Source organism: Ylistrum balloti, unplaced genomic scaffold (genome assembly GCF_031769215.1).
Source record: "Ylistrum balloti isolate Yb309-2 unplaced genomic scaffold, AGI_CSIRO_Ybal_v1 Utg371044, whole genome shotgun sequence".
Lineage (NCBI taxonomy): Eukaryota > Metazoa > Mollusca > Bivalvia > Pectinida > Pectinidae > Ylistrum > Ylistrum balloti.
In genome coordinates, this window is record NW_026782578.1 from 113,563 (window position 1) to 127,420 (window position 13,858).

Sequence of the window (13,858 nt, forward strand, 5' to 3'; positions counted from 1 at the left end):
TGGATCTAAACCTTTTTTAAGATATAGTATTTGAATGTGTGAAAAACACTCTTGAGAATACATATTTTATTGATCGTGATTTGAGCCTTTTAAGAGATGTGGATTTGCTCATTATCAAGCTGAATACTAAGCTTGGTTTTACATACGTCAATAAAATATTGTAAGCTCATAAGAACAAAGAAAGACTGTGTCAAGGGATATAAATGATGAACAGGGTCATCCAGTAAGCCTGTGTTGAATCTGCAGTATCAACTAATTCATTCACATGTTTGGATGACCGAGCCATTGTCAAGAATGCAGAAGTAAATAAATAGTGAAGGAAATTTAATGATGGAAAAAGCTCCATCACGTTTTGGCTTTGATAGGTCAGACAACTGTAATATATACTTTAATATGAATTGATTGTATTGAAGTTTTCAAGAAGGAATTTGATAAAGGATAAAAAAGGGGTAAAAAAAACCTTCACTATACAGTCTCATCAACCCATTAAACATGTTTTAAGATCATAGTAATGTTTATATATTCCAATCACTTTGGATATGTTTTATATTGTCAGCCTTTGAAAAATGTGCCAAAGCTGAAGAATTCATGATGATGTTCAAATGTCGAGAAAAGAATGGCACAATGTAAAAGTGTGTTAAAACTTGGTAAGTATAGAATACTGTTGTCAAATTAGGTGTCATGCAATAAGTATGAAATAGGATTAAGGTATGGAAGATCACAGAATCAGAGATCATCTGTTCTCTGACATTTTTCATTTGGAATGGAATTTTATCTGCTATAACATCAAGATATGATTAGTGTTCACAGTTATTCACCTGTTCACTTCTTCATTACACTAATTACAGTTGTGGTATTGGACATCGTACCAAAATCTATGTCCACACATCATCTGTAAACCATCAGCATATACACATCGTACCAAAATCTATGTCCATACATCATCTGTAAACCATCAGCATATACACATCGTACCAAAATCTATGTCCACACATCATCTGTAAACCATCAGCATATACACATCGTACCAAAATCAATGTCCATACATCATCTGTAAACCATCAGCATATACACATCGTACCAAAATCTATGTCCACACATCATCTGTAAACCATCAGCATATACACATCGTACCAAAATCTATGTCCATACATCATCTGTAAACCATCAGCATATACACATGGTACAATATCTAGCACACCACCAAGCACATACATGGTACAATATCTAGCACACCATCAGCATACATACACGGTACAATATCTAGCACACCATCAGCATATACACATGGTACAATATCTAGCACACCACCAAACACATACATGGTACAATAACCAGCACACCATCAGCATACATACATTGTACAATTACTAGTACACCACCAAACACATACATGGTACAATAACTAGTACACCATCAATATACATACATGGTACAATAACTAGTATACCATCAGTATACATACATGGTACAATAACTAGTACACCATCAGCACACACATGGTACAATATCTAGCACACCACCAAACACATACATGGTACAACAGCTACCACACTATCAGCATACATACATGGTACAATAACTAGTACACCATCAGCACACATACATGGTACAATAACTAGCACACTATCAGCATACATACATGGTACAATATCTAGCACACCACCAAACACATACATGGTACAATATCTAGCACACCATCAGCATACATACATGGTACAATATCTAGCACACCATCACACACATACATGGTACAATATCTAGCACACCATCAGCATAGACACATGGTACAATATCTAGCTCACCACCAAACACATACATGGTACAATAACCGGCACACCATCAGCATATACACATGGTACAATATCTAGCACACCACCAAACACATACATGGTACAAGAACCAGCACACCATCAGCATACATACATGGTACAATTACTAGTACACTACCAAACACATACATGGTACAATAACTAGTACACCATCAATATACATACATGGTACAATAACTAGTATACCATCAGTATACATACATGGTACAATAACTAGTACACCATCAGCACACACATGGTACAATATCTAGCACACCACCAAACACATACATGGTACAATAGCTACCACACTATCAGCATACATACATGGTACAATAACTAGTATACCATCAGTATACATACATGGTAAAATAACTAGTACACCATCAGCACACACATGGTACAATATCTAGCACACCACCAAACACATACATGGTACAATAACTAACACACCATTAGCATACATACATGGTACAATAACTAGTACACCATCAGCACACATACATGGTACAATAACTAGCACACTATCAGCATACATACATGGTACAATAACTAGTACACCATCAGCACACATACATGGTACAATAACTACCACACTATCAGCATACATACATGGTACAATAACTAGTATACCATCAGCTTACATACATGTACAATAACTAGATCACCATCAGCACACTTACATGGTAAAATAACTAGATCACCATCAGCACACACATGGTACAATAACTAGCACACCATCAGCATACATACATTGTACAATAACTAGTACACCATCAGCAAACATATATGGTAAAATAACTAGCACACTATCAGCACACATAGTAGCACACCATCAGCATACATACATGGTACAATAACTACCATACCATCAGCTTACATACATGTACAATAACTAGATCACCATCAGCACACTTACATGGTACAATAACTAGATCACCATCAGCACACATACATGGTACAATATCTAGTACACCATCAGCACACATACATGGTACAATATCTAGCACACCATCACCTCACATACATGGTACAATAACTAGCATACCATCAGCACACATACATGGTACAATAACTAGCACACCATCAGCCTACATGGGCAATACTGTATCTAGCACACAACTGTGTGGTAGAATTACATATTTTTTGCTTTTTTGGTAAAAATGGTTGATTAATATTACTGATTGATAATTAAATGAAGATCTATGTAGTTTATGACTTTATGCAGCTGCAGACATATTTTATGCTGATTAGTGATTACAATGGTCATTTTTTTATTCAACCTTTATTAAAATAAAACTGGACCCTGTTAGTCTTTCTAGTTTACAACAGGAGTTCCATGACACAATTCACAGACCTGTGATAATTCTAAAACAAAACAGCCAGTCATGCGTGACATTGACCAGCCATGCGTAGCATTGATATCCTTGTGTGAGGTATACAAATCACTGTATTAAAATAAGATCTGATGTGGGTACAGAAATCTGTGCTTAGAGCATTTAAAACAATGTCACACATCAGCCTCTATAACTTCAACATAATTGTATGGGGCATTTTCGTGTATATTTGTTAATAAAGACGTTAACAGATTTCTGTAAATCACAATCACTCAGAAAGTTTGTATAACATTATGTTGACAATGCTGTTACCTTCAAGTGATGTTGACAGATGCATAAAGCATTTGTACACTTGTGGTGTAACTAAAGTGTCATAGGATTTTAAAAATTGATGTCTTTTCTGCTAAATTAAAATCTGATACACACTAAGCTAGAAATGGCATTAAAATTATGATTTTAGGAGGTCATATTGGTAATATTCTATATGTGGCAACAAATTAAGGGTGTATAATGCCATTAATAACTCAAATTATCTTCAGTTTCCGATTCACATGACAATAAAATGACAGATCACATAGAATTTAAAGAATATCTATATACAATTACAGAACTACAACTTCTGATAAAATATCAGTATAAATAATGAAAGATACTTTTATAAATTGTACAAAATCACCTGTGATGATATTGAATGAAAACAAACACATATTGATAAATGAAATGTAAACCAGCACAGAACTTATTGGGTTACAGGTGACTCTGAAAATGTCTCTGAATGACCTGCTCATACAGCGTTACAGCAGTCAGCAAATGTCCACAGGATTGACACAAATGACACCTCAATAATTTCCACACAGGATATCTCAGGACTGCCAACACAGGACATCTTCATAATTGTCCACACAGGACAGCATATACAGCTGATAGGTCTGTCTATCTCCAGACTGTAAACAGCAACAGTCCACACCAGACATCATATGATTACAGGACTGCCCATACAGGACATGGTATCAAGCTACACTGCCTTGCCCACAAAGTACGCTAACAACAGCTGTCTTGGCCCACATAGGACACAAACATGTATCATCTCTGTACCAGTAGTATCATCATCGTCCTCACCAACATCATGGGGTAGAACTGTAATTACATAATATAACCATGTCTAACCAAATATCCCATTCCGATTACTAAGCTATAAATATATTCATTTAGTATCTCATGATATACACAAATATTCTATTATTACAACCATATAATACTGTCTGTAGCTAATTAACTGATATAATTCCATTAGCAAATTCTAGCCTTAATTTCAAGTTTCTGATAAATAAATTGACTATTTCTGCTTATAATAACTAATTATATAATCCAATTCACAAATATTAGTTATTCTAAAACCATAACATATATATCTTGAACTGTGCTCATCGGCCGTTATAAGCATATACATGTATCTCTTTATATTCGGACCAAATACCAAACACAACAGATTCCGGGTAAACATTGGAACGAAAGGGTGTTATAAAGGTTTACAAACTTACCGCAAACTGTATTTTGCGCTGGCTAACCCCATACAAGCAATTATCGACCTGACGAAATCTTTCATTCATTTTATTGACTTTTGGCCTTCCGGCCCATCAGTACAATGCATATACATACAAATCATGAATATTGGCACGACACACAGTGCTACAGTGGAGAGAGTAGTATATTATTAGTTTGAAAGAAGAAGACATTAATTTCTCAACTTGTTAGCTTCAACAATGTATTTACCAAGATGACACAGTTATTTTGTATTCGTAGTACTTAATAATTGTAAAACCTTAAACATTGATGGTCTCTTCCAATAATATTACTTTATATATAGTGTTCTTAAATTTTGATATGACTGACATATTAAAACAAAATGATACTCATCTTCAACTTCATTATTGGAATTACATGATATACAATATCTCTGGAATCGAGCAATATTTCGGTATCTGCCTGTCTCGATCGCTAAGGAATGTGCAGACAAACGTAATTTTGTTAAATTTATTCTTAATTTCTTAGGAATATATCTTGCTAAGTAAACCTGTATGGATAAATTGTCTACAAGGTGTTTATAAAGGAAACATTTGGATGAAGCTTCTAGCAGGCCTCTTAAGTGTTGCTGGCCTTGATCAATAATTCTTTGACGAATAAGTGGTAAAATGAAATCAATATTGAATGGAGACTGGGCTAACCAAACATCACCAAAACCTAAGGAAAACAATTCATCTTTTACATAATGTAACCAATTAAAACAGGTACCTGTGGATCTATCTCGTAAAAATCCATATGCACAATTCAAAATACAATTTTTGGTATCAAGCAACTTAAACCAATACTTGATGATTCTATATTTTCTCATGTACTCTAATGGCAGACGCCCAAATTCACAATAAACCATAACATTGCATGTTGTGTTTTTTTTTGTACTTTAAGAACTTTCTTACAAAAATTTAAGTGAATTTTCTCTATATCTAGTGCCTTTATGGATCCCCATACTTCACATGCATAGAACAATATGCTATTATATATGTGTGAAACAAATTTAACAGTTGTACAGTTAAGATTTAGAGTAGAACATTTCGACAACAAAGCAAACATTGCCTTTAAACCTTGATCAGATAAATGTTTCTGGATAATATTAAACTTATTATTGTATTTGAATAACACACCCAGGTACGAGAACTGCTCGACACAATTAAGTGGATTACCTTTATATGACCAAACTTCATTGTTGCGAATTTTCCCACTTTTTCGAAAAACAACAATTTTTGTCTTATCTATATTAACAGATAGCTTTCATTGATCAGTATAGCTAGCAAGATTGTCTAGTAGTTCCTATAAACCCTCAACAGTCTCAGAAAACAGAACTTAATCATCTGCATATAACATAAGAAAAAGACTTCATTCACCAAAGTTATATTGGTTACTACAATTTGAGATAAAATAAGATTTTAACACGCGTAGAAAATAGAATTGGGGACAAAATTTCCCCTTGCATCAAACCGATGTCATTAGCAAATAAATATGATATGCGGCCATTAAATTTCAAACAAGACCTCACATTTTCATATATTGACTTAATGACACACAGAAGTTTACCCTTTATTCCTAACTTAGATAGTTTATACCATAAATTTATCCGGTCAACACAGTCGAATGCCTTCCTAAAATATACAAAACAGCAGTAAAGGCGTTTATTTTCACTAAAAGACTTTGTTATTATAGAATTTAAGGCAAATACAGCATCAACTGTACAAAGCCCTGGACGAAAACCAAACTGCGCATCAGTAATAATTTCACAAGATTCTGACTTTCCAAGGCAACTTAATAAACTAATCCCTCTGAAATTATTAGGGTCAGTCTTGACAACTTTTTCATGTACAGGAGTAATCACTGCCTGCGACCATTCTGATGGAAAAAAAATCCCGAATTCAGAATTGTATTAAATAATGCATGAAAAGCTGGTAGCAGTATATCTTCACCCACCAGGAGACATTCATTTAAAATCACATCTAGGCCATGAGACTTTCCACGCTTCAGTTTACAAATAGCTGCAGAAATTTCATTCAATGTAATTGGACAATCTAACTCATCATAAATTGGAATAGAGTCATCATTAATATCATTAATAACATTAACATCTACACCACTAACTGCTGCCTCTGAAGTGTTAACAGCCTCTGATGACAAATTTTTAAAATGCAAATATAAATTCTCCATACTCATCTGATGTCCAGCTGCCTTAGGTGAAGCAAATTTCTTATAAAATTGCTTGAGATTATATTTTCTAAGATACTCCAACATATTCCCTTCATATTTCAAATACATTCTTTTCTTATTTTTCTCTAGTAATTTTTTTTTCTTAGCAATGAAATTAGTATGATTCTCATTTGATTTACAACTATTGAATACATTCAAAGCATTTTTATCCATATGCAAAACATATTTTAATTAAGGGTCAGACCATGGTTTGTCTTCCTGAAATAGTGTGCCTACGACACGCCTTCCGTGTTTATTTAAATTGTCACGCCCTACTGCACCTACACAATCACACGCCACACGTGTGTCACCAGTAACAAGAAAAGGGTGCATGGCTTGTGTTAGGATTTCTGTACACTTATTCACATTATCGTTTATGCTATTCTGGGTAATCTCATTAGGAGAACAAACAGATTTATCAATATCCTTACGATGTGCTACAAGTTCCGATAAAAATTGTTCCATACCATCCTCTTTCCATCGGTAGGAAGACTGCTCACCACCTGAATCGGTATTCATGTGTGCCCTGCTTACATCAAAATCACTCAATACAGGCAGAGACATATATAACACTGTGTTATATACGTCTCTGATACAGGCAACCGAGTAAACAGTTGCACGTGTAAGGGGGCGTGGTCAGATAATACATTGAAATTACCAACAATGAACTGGCAAACAAATGAAAATAAAGATGGACTCAAAAACAAATAGTCAATAACACTCATTCCATTATGACCGCAGTGTGTGAAGTCATTGGAGAAATTATTTTATCTCTTCCATTGAAAATACGTAAACAGCAAGCTTTACATAAATCAATAAGACGGTCACCATAGTGATTAACCCCAACATCTACACCGCTGCTGTCGCTTACATGTACATTTCCTTTCTCGCGAGACTAAAATAAAATATTAAGAACTCAGATCCAGAGAATCCGTAATTAAATATTTTACATGGAATTATTAAGAAAAATAGATAGACAGTATTTAGTTTATATATTATCGAAAGTATTTCATTAAATACATGTACGAAATGTTTAGAATAACTGGGATATTATTTCATACACATAAACAGATAAAATGTACAAAATTATGGTTGGGACTGTGACAACCCCAACCAATGACAGATCGTCGTAAGTCACTATTAGGACAAGTCAGCCTCTGGAGCTTATTTGTTTGGACTTCCTCAGCTTAGAAACATCTAAAGGCGGATTCGACAGCATCCTTGTCATCACCGACCACTTCACCAGGTACGCGGTGGCTGTCCCTACAAAAGATCAGAAAGCCCGGGCTACCGCAGAGGCCTTCAATCATTTCGTGTTACATTATGGACTACCGAAGCGCATCCATTCGGATCAGGGCCCAAACCTTATGGGAGATGTGATGACGCAGTTATGTGCTATTACCGGGATCCAAAAGTCTAACACCACTCCGTACCATCCTATGGGGAATGGCCTCTGTGAACGTTTTAACAAGACACTTATTAGCATGCTGGGAACGTTGTCTGGTAAACGTAAGCAGGACTGGTAGTCCCACACAGCTGTATTGGTTTATGCATACAACTGTACGCGCCACGATTCTACAGGAGAGTCTCCATACTTCCTTATGTTTGGGAGAAATCCACGCCTCCCTGTAGATCTTGCCTTCGGCGTATCAACCAACGACAAGCCTGGATCGTTGACGGCATATGTTAAATCGTTACGCAAGCACCTGGCTAGTGTTTATGATCGTGAGTGAGTTAAGTATTATTATTATTATATTATGTATTATTTCGTTACAGGGTTTCGACTTTCAACGTTAATAAATACGACAATAAACGATTGACAGAGAACTCTAGAGGTTATGGTTGTGTTTCCATCAACTACGCAACCCCCCCCCCCCCCTGTGTTAAAATTGACAGAGAAAAACCCCCCCCCCCCCCCCCCCAAACAAACATCATTCTGATGAACTTAATAGTGCCATAGAAAGAACACCAAACTGCAGCAGTAATCTAGCATGTTCACGTGAGAGCAAACATTTTTTATATTACAAACCTGAAATTGCTGAACATCAACAATACGATATTGGTCTTGACCTTGGTGTATCACAATCTATTCCCTTTATAGAACATCATCCTTCTCTTTTACCAAATTAAGAATATCTTGCACGTGTGAAAATGTTACATATGAAGCAGAGAGAATTTTTCTTGCATGAATTACAATGAAAAAAAGATGAACCACTAGAGCATTGTATAAAGCATTAAAAGAGCATCTCTGTTCAGAGGAGGTTGAAAATCCAGATAACTGTAAAGTTCGTCTTTGTGGCGTTCCAAGTTGATAAGCTGCACACAATATGTATGATACTACTGTACATGCTGATCCTACCAAATCATGGTTATTAAAACTACCATGTAGATTCAGACACTCTGAACACACTAAGGGCCAAGTACAGAGATCTATCCACTGTTATCATAGATTAGGACTCAATGGTTGGAAATAAGATGCTTTCTCTTCAACATAAATGTCTCCAGACAATTAAGGGAAATCAAACATGATTATTTGGAAGTGTCAATATTATACTTATAAGTGATTTATATCAGTTTGGACAAGTGGATATTTGCAGATATAGAAGACCACATGGGTCCCACTGTAACCTTTGTTTACTATTCATGAATTAAAGGATGTAATCGCTAGAGAACGGCAACTTGTCGCAAGACGCTCTCACAATTCTGAAATCAAGAATAACTAAACCTACCGATGTACCTTATCCAGGAGAAGCACCGCATCTATTCAACACTGGCAAACACGTTGATGATTTCAACAGTGGCATATTTGATCTTACTTTAGTTACAAACTCAAAGTGCCTGCACTTGATAAGGTTGTTTGAAATATCCCTAAGGATGTTAAAGCCAATGCAGGCACAAGAAAATGTCTGCGGGACAAATTGATGGACTTGTAAATGATGCCCCAATAATTTTTGGTATGCCATATGAAATCGTTGCTAACTTGAACATATATGATGGACTTGTGAATGGTGCGTGTTGTCATGTATTCCTTTGATCTTATCACTTCATCGACTCCTATATTTGATACACAGCGAAATTTCAGGTACAACCGAACATCCTTCATCAGAATACAATTTCCACTTATACAGGCAGCTACCAAAACGACACACAGATCACAAGACTGTACCTTGAAAATGTTGTAGATATGACTACTCCAAGAATGTAACCACAAATGTACTTTGTAGCCTATAGTTGTGTTAGAAATTTGTCAGGCTTGTGTTCAGTAAAGACAAGATATCAGTAGATCAGTCGGTAACTGCTGAATTGAAAAGGATGTGTTTTGTGGAGAATCTTTCGCAGAAACAAGTATTTTTCTGATGAGAGCTTGAAACAACACGGTTTCCACATTGACAAGAATGATAAAAACTAGAAATTGTTGTGAACAATTTGGCGGGCTTTTCACTTCTTTGGCGACAAGTTGACCGGAAGTTGACATTTATCCTGATAACAATATATAAGAAAGATTCCTTGTTTGTTAGTCTGTACAACATATCCAAAGATGAACTTTAAATCTTGAAACGTTAAGGAGATATAACTACATAATTACGAAGAAATACACTTTTTAAAGGTTCAAACATATTTGACCCCTGTGACCTTGAATGTCGGTCAAGGTTATTCATATTTGCAAGCCTTATAATGTAACATCTGATAATCAATATATCACCAATATTAGTTCTCTAGACCTTGTGAGACTTGACAAGAAGATTGTTGAACACTGGTACCCTATTTTGTATATTTGAAATTTGACATTTATGTTGGTCATTTATGTTATCAAACTTCGTTGCCAGTTATATATGCTTCATATGTGTGAAATACTCTAGGCCTTTCAGAACTTGAGAAGAAATTTTTCAAAGATTGGTACCCTTAATACAATTTTCAACTTTGACCCCCTACCGCAAACCGGAAGTTGAATTTTGAGGTGCGTTTCTCTTATATCACTCGACAGGAAATGTCCACAGAATATTTATGTCCAAAGTTGAAGACTTTTGGCAGCTTAACAATGGAGAAATTACCATTTAACGATTTTTACATAATTGACCCCTGTGACCTTGAAAGTGGGTCAAGGTCATTTATATTAACAAACTTGATAGATAATTGATCAGACATCTTACACATGAAATATCAAGACTCAAGGCTTTGCAGAACTTGAGAAGAAGTTTGTCAAATTTGGTAACTTAAAATAACACTTTTGAACTTTGACCCCTACCCAGTTTTTTTCTTGTGAAAAGTGTTTTCTTATTATTTTACATAATATGATTAAAACTGAGGTCACTAGCTGAAACAGTTCTTGAGTTACGGCATTTTAGGTAAAATCGGATATGGCGTCATGGCGGCCATTTTGTTTTTCCGATGAATTTGAATATGTCACTAAATGGTAGAAGACATCTGGGGAAATATTCTCAGTAACAATTTGATAAAATAAAGCCCATCAATATTGATCTAGAACGAGTTTTTCCTATTTGTCGGCATTTTTAAAAGATCAAAGGAAATTTTCAAAATGGCGTACAGCGGAAATGGTAAATGTTTCAGAAGAACTGAAAACACTAAATTCATCGGAAGGACATTCTGCATCGATCTGAAGAAGAAAATTTCAACAAAGTTCAAAATTGAAAAAAAAATAAAAAATTTGTTAAATTTTGAAAACTTTACCCAACAGCGAACTTTTGTATTCGACATATTCTCTGATAACATGTCATGACAAAAATTTAGATAAGGAAATTCTCTACAAATAATATAATTGCACAAACTCTGTATAATCAACGGTTTTCGAGATATTGCCGTTTTAAAATTTTTAACTTATGACGTCATGGCGGCCATATTGGATTTTTGACCTACTGCCTTCCAGTATGTACCTATAATATAGTCAATACATATTAAGTGTGGTCTTTACCGTTTAAAAGATTACGAACCCACAAAGTTCGGAAGAAAAATAATAATAATAATAATAAGAAACATAACAAAAACAATAGGGCTTTTCACCATTTGGTGAAAAGCCCTAATAACACTAAATATCCATCATGTCTAAGCAGTGTATTTTGGAAACAGTCATTATATGTAAAATATTTCCTCTTTTAGTTCTTTTCTTTATTTTTAATGCGCCGTGACGAGTGTACAAAAACATGACGCTGTCTTCACTCAGTCTACTTACTTAAAACTGAAACAAATCGCTATTGTATATGATATAAGCTGTAAGCTTTGTCATATACTTAAATGGACGCTGTTGACTCGCATCTGTGCTGATCACGTTACGTTCGACATGTCAGAATGTTATCATACTGCAGTACTGTTCAATATGAACTTATAGCTGTGTCAAACTCTGTGAATAATCAACAGTGATAAATGTGATCATACATCTTTTCTCTTCAATATGAACTTACAGCAGTGTTGAACACTCTCAAGAATCGACACTAAAGAAAGTGATCTTGCAGCTATCAAATATGGACGTCTATTAGACACACCGAATGTTCAACAGTAAATAAATGTGATCTCTGCTGGACACTGAACAATCAAAATAACAAATTGTGATCATACAACTGTATTGGTCACAACAAACTCTGAACAATCAACAATATTTTTTAAAATGAGATCGTTGCTGGATACTGAACTTACAAATCGGTTACTATGAACTCACAGCTGTGATGGTTACTGAACACGCAACCGCACCAAAATGTAATTTTCCGACCGTATCAGCCATAGTTAACTCACAGCTTTGCTGGAATCTGAACAATTAAAAGTATTAAAATGTGATTTTTGCCGCACACTGAACTTACAACTGTATCACTCACTGTGAACTCTGATTAGATTCCCGGAACGGACGTGAAAAGGTACGGGGTCACCAACCCCACCACGTGGGTTTTCTCTGAGTACTCCGGTTTCCTCCCTCAATAAGACCACTCGCCCGCTTCAGTCCGGACCAAGAAGATTGTTTCTCAATTGTTGTGAAATAAATAAAGTTTACATTATATACTAAGTATATGTATCATGACAAAACGGACGTCTTCCTATATATATTAGTTTATACTTGGACCGAAGTTGGGTAACATATCCCTCCTTGTCTTCAGGTGATGGGCACGGCGTTGACTGACGGGGAACGAAAACACTGATACATCAGCCTTTGGGTAGTTTGTATGCAGCTTTTTGGATCTCATCACGCTCCAGCAGACTACTTATTCTTACAATGATATTGTATGTTAAGTATATATCATATATGCGTTGATATTCACGACTACAGTAGATTCCATTCAAGTTGTTTTCGTTTTAGTATATTCAAAAACACAATATCGTGAATATACTGTCTTTTACAGTCGTTCGGTTTGATGACGAATGGCTTATTCCATGCACTGCCCTCAAACGTAAGGTTAGTATTCAGTACATCGCTCGATATGACAGCCAAACAATAGTTAATGTATTTTGTTCGAGTTTTTCTGAAGTAAACGAGTTCGTCATAAAATCCGACGGTTGCCTTTTCAGAGTTTCTTTTAATTTGTGTAAGAAAAACTCATACAGTAGATAATCATAGTAAGCACAACTTTTATGGAGTTTGGCAACATCTGATGCAAGCATAAATCGAGGCTCTTCCTTCCTGTTGATGCGAAGTTGAGCATACAAAACGTGCCTCAAATCCCAGTTTTGGATTCGTCGCATCAATACAACAGATTCGTCCAATAGTTTCAACACTAGAATGATATCCATTTCTTTGTCCAATTTTTGTAAATAGCTATCTACCTGCCTTTGATCCTGCTTCTCATAGAGTTTCATAAGATATCCAAAGTACCACGATATTTTATTACAGGGTACTGAGTAAAATAACCCTCAGATTTCCTTCTAATTTGTTCATCTTGCAAATATTTCAAAACTGGATTATCTCCTGGTAATTTT